At 45.5% G+C, this 7,687-nt stretch overlaps 2 non-coding genes across 2 annotated transcripts; both read right to left on the reverse strand.

Moving 5' to 3' along the window:
- Positions 1-5,673: 5,673 nt before the first annotated feature.
- Positions 5,674-5,864, reverse strand: LOC142653315 (U2 spliceosomal RNA). The gene has a single exon (XR_012848251.1). It is a non-coding gene; the product is annotated as a U2 spliceosomal RNA (small nuclear RNA).
- Positions 5,865-7,128: 1,264 nt separating this feature from the next.
- On the reverse strand, positions 7,129-7,313 carry LOC142654348 (U2 spliceosomal RNA). Its single transcript, XR_012849008.1, has one exon. It is a non-coding gene; the product is annotated as a U2 spliceosomal RNA (small nuclear RNA).
- Between the last annotated feature and the right edge of the window lie 374 nt (positions 7,314-7,687).

Genomic DNA, 7,687 nt, shown 5'->3' on the forward strand with positions numbered 1-7,687 from the left:
CAATCACGTCTTTAATAAGGTTAAGATTATCCCAGATGCTGCGGCCTGGTACCCCACATACTTGGTTGGAATGTATTATGTGGGGTATTATGGCGTTCAAACGGTTCGCGCATAATTTTGCCATAATCTTATAGTCGCTATTTAGAAGGGTTATTGGTCTCCAATTCTTTAGAACTGCGAAGTCACCTGTCTTGTATAATAGGGAGACCTCACCCTTCTGCCAGGACTTAGGCAGCATCTTGGATTTAAAAACGTCAGCGTATAGTAAAAACAAATCTTCTTTTAAAAAATAATACAATTTTACATAAAACTCACTGGGTATACCGTCCGGACCAGGAACTTTACCTGCTTTAAAACTTTTAACTATTTCTAAAATCTCCTGCTCCGTCAGGTCCTGCAATAAAAAATTCTGGGAGACAGGGTCTAAAACAGTGGTAATCTCCTTCAGTGAGTCACGCATAAAATCACGATCCACAGTCTTAACATTAAAAAGGTCAGTATAAAACTCATGAACTTTACTTAAAAGACCCTGTACATCCGACACACCTTCAATGTTTTTGATGACAGCCCTTTTATTGTTGTTTTTTTTTTAAAAAGTACCTGGAGCAGGTCTCGTTCTCCTCTGTTTTCTATTTTGGAACGAAAAATTATTTCTTTACCTTTCTGCTCCAGGCACTGGGCTATCTCTTTATTCAGGTCGGGGATGTCGGTTTGCACTTCTATGTCATTGTCTCGCATCTTGTACAGGGTCTGCAGGCGGGTGTTTAGTGTATTAAAAACAGCATATTTTGTTTTGGCTTTCGCCACATTTTCTTTAATAAAAAAATCCTTTATTTTATTTTTCATCTTCTCCCACCATATACTGATGGGAGCCCTCGTGTCTCTCACCCGCCTGCTCTTCTTGTAAAATTCAATAACATTGGTTAAAACCTGTGGATCCTCTAAAAAGGAAACATTCATCTTCCAGGACTTCTTACAAATAAGATTATTAAGATTACGCTTCACATAAAAAGATAAAAGCCTGGTATCTGAAAACACGTTGGTTAAAACTTCACATTTAAAAGGCAGTAGATTTTCATTACAAAAAATAAAATCTATCCTGGAGCTACAGGTGGCGTTGCTCCATATAACACCGGCTTCCTCTGGACTGCTCCTGTTACACTCTTTGTAAACATCTTTTAACTTAAAATCACCCACCATATCTTTGAGCAGTCCAGAGGTCTTGTCATAATTTCTACTTGTAGCACTTGTAAGCCGGCGTTCCCCTCTCAGGATACAGTTAAAATCACCTGCGAGGATAAAAGACTAAGTAAGGCCCCATGCACACGACCGTAAAAACTCCTGTAATTACGGGCCCATAGACTTCTATTGGCCACGGGTACCTCCCCGTATGCTTACGGGAAGGTGCCTGTGCCGTTGAAAAAGATAGAACATGTCCTATTTCAGGCCGTAATTACGGCACGGGCAGCCCATAGAAGTCTATGGGGCTCCCGTAATTACGGGTGGCTACGTTTGTGCACCTGTAATTACGGGAGCATTGCTAGGCGACGTCAGGGGACTTCCCTGTCTGCAGGCCACAGCCCTCATTTATTGTACGATTGTTTGAGATAAAGATGGCACTAACAAAACTCCAAGTCGAGAGCCTCATTGCATTTGTACAAGACTACCCCGTGATATGGGACAAACGCCAGGAGGCGTACAAAGACAGCGTGGCAAAGGAGCAAGCGTGGAATGACGTGGCGATGTCCCTCCATCCCGAGGAATGGGAGTCTGCCACGGTGAGGGAGCGTTGCAAGCTAGGTAAGTTGCCACCCCCTCCCCCCAAATGTTATTGCAATCACGCTCTGTTTTATTGCAAATGTATACTCCAAAGTCTCTAAAGGCTGCTCTCACAATGCACAAATGGCACAAAGAAAGGCATTTCTGCGATCATGTGACTCTTTTAGGAACTTTGGTCAAGATTTTTACATCATTTCCAGCCCCCACCTTATTTTTTACGGGTCCGTAAATACGGGTGGAATACGTGTGACCAGGGACCCGTATATACGCCAGTATTTACGGGTGGACAAAAATACGGTCGTGTGCATGGGGCCTTAGTTGTGTTAATAAAAAGAGATAAAACTTCTAGCATTTCTGCCCTCTCATTTTTATCAGGTGAGCCGTAAAAATTTAAAAACTGCAATTTGACTCCGTCAATAAAAGGCCCTTAACCAATAAAATACGTCCTGGTAAGATTTCTTGAATAAAATCAATTAAAACGTTTCCCTTAAAAAGAATGGCGACCCCTGCTTATCTGGACTCATTTGCTCCAGACCAGACGGATGGACCATATTTCCAATCCTCCTTATATTTTTTACACTTCATCGTATGGGGAATACCGCGCTCCTGCAGGAAAAAAACAGAGGCTGCCAGGCAAGATAAAAAATTGAAGAGAGCAACCCTTCTTACTTTAGACTTGGCGCCCCTCACGTTGAGGGAGATTCCCTTTAGTTCAGACATTTTTTTGTGGAGATTTTAAAATAATAAATAAATTGATAGTAACGGTTTTGTTTTAAAATCAGACATTTTATCCACCAGCAATACCAAATATCTCGCTTGGACTCAGATTCCCGCCCCAGTCAGAATCATTCGTCAGGAGGGAAAACGAAGGAGAGGAACTGCCTTTGCCGAGGGAAACGCCAGCAACCAAACCTCTGTGCATGGGGAGCCCAAACGCATTCGGATCTCCCTGGGTCTCAAATGGTTGACCATCCAAAGTCAGGTGGGTCTCCTAGGGGTCTCGCACCTCCCCCCTGGGGTCGTGCAGGCCTTTCTGGAGGGGGAGGTTGCGCACAAGATCGGGTGTCAGTTGCCACGGTGGGAACAGTGCCCGCCTTACCAGTCGCGGCGAGGAGGGGGACCTAGGAGGAGCCACATAGTTTTTCACTGTGGTGTCCATCTGCTCATCCCCTGTCTCCCCCCTACTGACTCTGGTTTGCCTCCCCTTTTTCCGGGGACCCACCGGCACCTCGTCCTCTTCATCCGACGAGGATGCCAGAGACCCAGGGCTTGGAGCAGGCCCGGCACCCCCTGAGCAACCAGCCTTCTGGGATGCCTCAGTTTTTCCGGCCTGCTCCTTTTCCGCCTTCCTCTTCGCCTGTCTTTTCTCTTTTGCGTTGGGCTTCCTCTTATCCTCCAAGGTTGCTGCCTGCGAGGTACCTGTTTTGGCTCCAGTCCCTCGCACCTTTGAAGCCCAGGTACCGCTCTCCTGTTTTGTGTGGCTGGTCTGTTCCTCTCACTGGGGACGGGTTTGGTCCGCTGTTGGAGTACGTGGGGGCGCTCTGGGTTGCTCATCTTTTTCGCCTCGGTACCTATAGGGGCAAGAAAAATAGAAATGACCAGTTTTTTGACAGAAATTAAAAAAAAATTTCTCCTATACATTCTCTTAAAGTGTGTTCTTTACTTCCAGTTTCTGCAGGTGACATCGCAGTTAAAACTGGTATGCCCATAGGTACCGCAGGCCCTGCAAAAGTTTGGCATCCCCGAGAAGTAGAGGTCGCCATTCACTGTTCCAATCTTTAAAACGGGCCAGTGAGAGTCTTGTGTTTTGGGTGGAGGGGTCCTTTACCAAAGTTACCAGGCATTTACATTTGACAGTCCACACACCGCACTCGTTCATAACTCTCCCCATAAGTTTGATGCCTTGGGTGGAACTTCCAGCATGGTGTCCAACTTGCTTACAATTTCTGCATACCTGACCCTTATCACAAATATATTTTGTGTGGCCAAACTGGAAAGAATTGCGGCAAGACGTCGGCTGTCCAGTATAAGTAATATAGCCCCTGAACCCTGCAACAGAAACATTTGCAGGAGGGTGAATGAAGCCTCCCACACAAATAGAGTACATTCTGAAGCAGACAAAAAAACCTGAGCTTACAATTGTAAATGCCCAACACATTAGTGAGTTTGGCCCCACCACGCACATGTTCACAATAGTGTTTCAGAAAGTTCTCAATCAGGTCCACACTTGTATAGGGGTTGTATACATTGACAACTACCATCTTCTCCTGCAGCCCAAACAATGGTGTTACTTTTATCCCGGCCAGCAATGAGTCATTTGCATAAGTTCTCAGCTATTCAAAAACATGTAGACACCTTCCCCCATTTTCAAAAGTGACTTCGTAAATACCTCTGCGTGGGAACTCATTCACACTGAAGATTTCCTCCTTCTGGACTCCGATCTTCCTCATCATGATATCCCGAACCAGGTATACGGCATTGTTCCTTAACATGTCCGTGGGACTCAACTCCAAACGAATAGTATTCTTTCCAGACATGATGCACCTGTCAGTCGTAGACCACAGAAAAAAGAAATTCCTCCTGCTCTGGAAGTCGCCCAAGAACTCGCACCCCCAGCTACGTCAGGACGAACCTTGATCGTAGCCAAAAGGCCGAGAAGCGATAACCTGAAAGTGGCGCGCATTGGCAGAGCCTGGCCAATACTGCTGTTCACCCCTTGCAGCGATTCAGCCTACTCCTAGGCACCTCCATGGCGCCCTGCCGGCTCACACAGGCAGCCAGCCAGGCGGGAGGTGAAAAAAGGCCGGAGAGGAAGCTAGACAGGATTTGCTTCTTTTGCTTGCACCACAATGCTGTGCAGAAAGAGGAGGAATCTATATAAAAACGCCTTCCTGGGAACGCCCAAATGTCCTCCTGCCGTGCAGGCAAACGCTAGCGGCAGCAGAAAGTGCATACACACAGCCACCCCTTCTCCCTTCACACCTTGGATCACCTGCAATACAGTGCCTGCTGGCCAGCACTGAGCAACACTGCATGGGCCCAGGCTTTTCTGTCTGAGGTCCCATTATGATGTCATAAAGCTTGCTCTCACTTCTTACGGCCCCACAATGACACGCGCAAAATTCCGTCAGAACCTTATATTAGACGTTGCTGCTCAATCAGTCACTCAGTGTTGCCTAAGAGGACAACACTGCAACATGTGCCCACCGTGTTGCCTGCACAGCTAGCTAGCTAGCTAGCTGCCTCCAGGAGGCCACAAGAGGGAGACAGGGGACTGCGAAATGGCAAATAGGCATCCAACAACTTTACAGACAACTTGTCCTTCCTCCTACAACCTCCATCCTTGCACAGTTTGTTATTCTTCCAGGTAACATAGTAACAAATCCAAATTGCTGCTCTCTTTGTAGGCAAGGCTTTGTTTGATGCAACTTCAATTCTTACTTCTTTGAAATGTAGGGAGGAGAGCTCATTCCATCACATCGATCTAGTGCACACAGGTAGGTCCATTGTGGCGGCTGCAATGGCTGCTTGCTGTTCCCCTACTCCACTCCACTATTCCACTACTTGACTGTGGTGCTGCATCAAACAGTGACTGAGTGACTGGCTGGCTCAGGTGCAGCTGTTTAACTTACCTAGGAGGGAGGGCGGAGAGAAGACAAGGAAGGTGAATGAGCTGTTCCAAATGGAAATGCTGGAAACACAGACACAACACAAGAGGTGGCAATCTATTCATCAGTCATTTAATAAATTAGCTCATTATCACACATTAGACAACCTGCATTGTCCAACAGGTGTTCACATAATGGGATTAAAGGAGAAATCCAATGTGCAAGAAAAAAACAATGGCAAAAACTAAAAGCACTTTTGAAATCTGATTTTAGTGAACACATAAGGAAAGGGTGCACCGGTCCTGGAAATACTGCAATACCAGGTCAATGCATGGAGTGGACAGAGCAAGCTCTATTTCCATCTCCCAGTTCTAAAAATCCATTTAATATATGGTCCCCAGATAGGGGACGTATCAGATATTAAACTGATAAGAACAGATACTACACTTGATCTTAGCCAAAAGGCCGAGAAGCGATAACCCCAATGTGCCGCGCGTTGCCCGAGCCTGCCCAATACTGCTGTTCACCCCTTGCAACGATTCAGCCTACTCCTAGGCAATTCCATGGGGCCCTGCCGGCTCACACACTCACACAAGCACAGCTAGGCGGGAGGTGAATAAAGGCCGGAGAGGAAGCTAGACAGGATTTGCTTCTTTTGCTTGCACCACAATGCAGTGCTGAAAGAGGAGGAATCTACATAAAAACGCCTTCCTGGCAACGCCCAAATGTCCTCCTGCCATGAAAATACTGGCAGCAGCAGCAGCAGTAAGTGCATGCCCACAGCCACCCCTTGTTCCTTCACAACTTGTATCAGCTTTAATCCAGTCCAGTGCTGCCTGCTGAGCAGCACTGACCAACACTGCCTGGGCCCAGGCTTTTATCTCTGAGGCCCCATTATGATGTCATAAAGCTGGCTCTGGCTCCTCAGGGCTGTACTATGACACGTGCAAAGTTCCGTCTGAACTTTATATAAGACGGTGCTGCTCAGTCAGTCAGTCAGTGTTGCCTGAGAGGGCAACACTGCAACAGGCGGCCCCCAGGCTGTCTTTTTTTTGCACATTTATTTGCCTCCAGGAGGCCACAAGAGGGAGACAAGGGACTGCAAAATGGAAAATAGGCATCCACCAACTTTACAGACAACTTGTTCTCCTTGCTCCTACAACCTCCATCCTTGCACAGTTTGTTATTCTTCCAGGTAACATAGTAACAAATCCAAATTGCTGCTCTCTTTGTAGGCAAGCAAGGGTTTGTTGCAACTGCAATTCTTACTTCTTTGAAATGTAGGGACGACAGTACATTCCATCACATCCATCTAGTGTACACAGGTAGGTACATTGTGGCGGGCGGGCGGGCGGCTGGCTGCTTTAATGGCTGTTTGCTGTTCCCCTACTCCACTCCACTATTTGACTGTGGTGCTGCATCAATCAGTGGCTGGCTTGATGGCTGGCTCAGGTGCAGCTCTTTAACTTACCTAGGAGGGAGGGCGGAGAGAAGACAAGGAAGGTGAATGAGCTGTTCCAATTTGAAATGCCAGAAACACAGACGACACAAAACAAGAGGTGGCAATGTATTAATTAATTGCATTTAATAAATTAGCTCATTATCACACATGACTGTACAAATGCATTGTCCAACAGGTGTTGAAATAATGGGATTAAAAGGGGAGATCCCTTCAGAAAGACAGAAACAATGGCAAACACAAAAAACACTTTTGGAATCTGATTTTAGTGAACACATAAGGAAAGGGTGCACCGGTCCTGGAAATACTGCAATACCAGGTCAATGCGTGGAGTGGACAGAGCAAGCGCTATTTCCATCTCCCTGTTCTAAAAATACATTTAATATATGGTCCCCAGATAGGGGACGTATCAGATATTAAACTGATAAGAACAGATTTTTTTTTTTCCTCAGTTTCTAGACACTTGTTCGTTTAAACCTCAAATCACTTTGATTTCAATAAAAACAAGGTCTTTAAAACACATCATTTGGAAAAACCCACTTACTAAATACAAAAAAAAAAATCCAAGATTTTACCTCAGAGGTTACCCCATTGTGAAATTCTCCACATCTCCTTTGCCTTTTGTTCTCCAAGCATCTTGCTATCAAACAGGAAAACAGTAAATACTCGGGATAAAAATAACCTTTTACATTCCTTTGGGGGAAAAGACATCTTTTTAAAAATCAATAAATTTCTCACATCCCATAATACCTCTTTAAAAACAATCCAGCAGATCCTCATGTTTTCCTGTTTTTTAAAACCTTGGCCAACTAAAAAATTCTGAAAGGTAAAACCACTAAAC

This window comes from Rhinoderma darwinii, chromosome 5 (genome assembly GCF_050947455.1).
Source record: "Rhinoderma darwinii isolate aRhiDar2 chromosome 5, aRhiDar2.hap1, whole genome shotgun sequence".
Classification (NCBI taxonomy): domain Eukaryota; kingdom Metazoa; phylum Chordata; class Amphibia; order Anura; family Rhinodermatidae; genus Rhinoderma; species Rhinoderma darwinii.